At 43.5% G+C, this 2,500-nt stretch overlaps 1 protein-coding gene across 2 annotated transcripts in view; it reads right to left on the bottom strand.

The window, feature by feature from the left end:
• Window positions 1-2,500, bottom strand: part of LOC123501080 (circadian locomoter output cycles protein kaput-like) — an 82,596-nt gene that overhangs the window by 73,774 nt on the left and 6,322 nt on the right. The gene's annotated exons all lie outside the window — the stretch shown is intronic.

The following is a 2,500-nucleotide window of genomic DNA, read 5'->3' on the forward strand; positions in this document are numbered from 1 at the left end:
GAACCCGTGTCACTTCAACTAGAGCCTTTTGAACCGTAAACCGGCCCTTAAAACACTCTTCTAATACCATAACTATTTCTAAAGGCCACACGGGTAAGTAACCAGGGTGAGGGTGGTTTTTTCTGCTGATAATGTAGAAATCTTGTTAATCTGTCACTGGAACCGTAAAAAAACCTTAAAACCAACGGGTCTCTCAGCCAGGGGGGGTTCACAAGATTTCAGTGGGTATATGGCTGATCTATAGTCCTGGTCAGTCTGAATGGAGCCCCAGGGAATGCGTGGTTGTCAGATCGTGAGGCAAACCGTGAGCTGTCCTTGTAATGAGTGCGCTGATCAACAGGAAACAATAATTCACATCAAATCAATGACGTTATCAATACGCTACAATGTGTTTTAAATCCAGCAGCCATTTTAGAGTAGACAGACTGTAGTGTTTCGTAATATTCAGTGACAAGGATCCAGGCGCTTTATTTCCTTATCTCCTCCATTTCCTGCTTCAATATGTTCCCTCATCTTTGCCTTCACTAATTTCCTTTCAATTTTGCTATAGTGTGTTGACTCTAAAGTGGCTCCGGGGTCTGGGTTTGAATGGCGTCCCCCTCCCACACTGTTAACTCCCTCCTATGCCTACCCACACACACACACACACACACACACACACACACACACACACCTTCTGTCTACTCTAAAGTGGCTCCTGGGTCTGGGTTTGAATGGAGCCCCAGGGAATGCGTGGTTGTCAGATCGTGAGGCAAACCGTTGTAATGAGTGCGCTGATCAACAGGAAACAATAATTCACATCAAATCAATGACGTTATCAATAAACTACAATGTGTTTTAAATCCAGCAGCCATTTTAGAGTAGACAGACTATAATAATGTCCTTTTTAGTACCATTGCATAGTGAGGTAGTGTCAGATACCACATTAATCCCTTCAGTACTGGGACGCATATTTGACCATGACTTCTGGGTATGACTGGATGATTTTATTGAGATTAGGAAGTGTCTATGGAGGTCAGAAGATTGATAGCCAGAGTCTTCACTATTTCAATCCCAATGTAAGTATCTGTTGTTGTTTAAAATCACCAAACAGTAAGCAGAATCTAGTCACATCAAAATATCATGATAAAAATGCGTTCTAGTACTGAAGGGGTTAATAACACTACAACACCTTAACTACAACGCTTCTTATTAAACTTCCACTCTACACACCCACCACACTTAACCCATTAGTTGAGTGTACGTAACCTCGTCTGTTCGCGTTTTGTGATTAAAGAGTTTGATTGTTGTGAGAGAGAGAGAGAGAGAGAGAGAGAGAGAGAGAGAGAGAGAGAGAGAGAGAGAGAGAGAGAGAGAGAGAGAGAGAGAGAGAGAGAGGTTTGTGAAGTTTCTAGTGAATTTATGTATGAGGCAGTTTTTTTTGCCATTTTGTTGTTTGCTTATTTGTTTTTTTTTGATTGATTGTGTGTGTGTGTGTGTGTGTGTGTGTGTGTGTGTGTGTGTGTGTAATAATAATAATAATAATAATAATAATAATAATAATAATAATAATAATATACGGTTTATTAATTTGGCAATGTAAAAACAAAATTACACTGAAAATGTACGGGGGGGGACATTAAAACAATGAAATAAAATGCTTAACCTAACTATGGATCTAACTTAACCAAGAATTCACTTATTAATTTACTTATTTAAGGCTCGCACAATAGTGGGCACATCGCTAAGTCGGTACCGATCAGTGCACGGTGCTCTTAAGGGCGCCACGCGATTCTGGTGTCGGGTGGCGCGAGCAGGGGGAGGCACGTCTGGGGGTAGCAGGTGGCGGAGACGTGGATGACGCAGCAGCCCTTCCCCAAATTTTTCCAAGGCTTCCCGGTGTCTTGTGTGTGTGTGTGTGTGTGTGTGTGTGTGTGTGTGTGTGTGTGTGTGTGTGTGTGTGTGTGTGTGTGTTTCACTGTCTGATCTGGTGCAGTCTCTGACGAGACAGCCAGACGTTACTCTACGGAACGAGCTCAGAGCTCATTATTTCCGATCTTGGGATAGGTCTGAGACCAGGCACACACCACACACCGGGACAACAAGGTCACAACTCCTTGATTTACATCCCGTACCTACTCACTGCTAGGTGAACACCACCTACACGTCAAAGGAGACACACCCAAATATCTCCACCCGGCCGGAGAATCGAACCTCGGTCCTCTGGCTTGTGAAGCCAGCGCTCTAACCACACTGTGTGTGTGTGTGTGTGTGTGTGTGTGTGTGTGTGTGTGTGTGTGTGTGTGTTTGTTTATTGATTGATTGACTGAGTGTGTGTGTGTGTGTGTGTGTGTGTGTGTGTGTGTGTGTGTGTGTGTGTGTGTGTGTGTTACTGCAAACTCATTAAACTTTCACTACACATGCCCACCACACTTAACCCATTAGTTGAGTGTACGTAGCCTCGTGTTCCCCTCTATATGGAAAAGCGTCATGGTACTGAAGGGGTAAATATTGTGCCCTA

This window comes from Portunus trituberculatus, chromosome 8 (genome assembly GCF_017591435.1).
Source record: "Portunus trituberculatus isolate SZX2019 chromosome 8, ASM1759143v1, whole genome shotgun sequence".
NCBI classification, from domain to species: Eukaryota; Metazoa; Arthropoda; class Malacostraca; order Decapoda; family Portunidae; genus Portunus; species Portunus trituberculatus.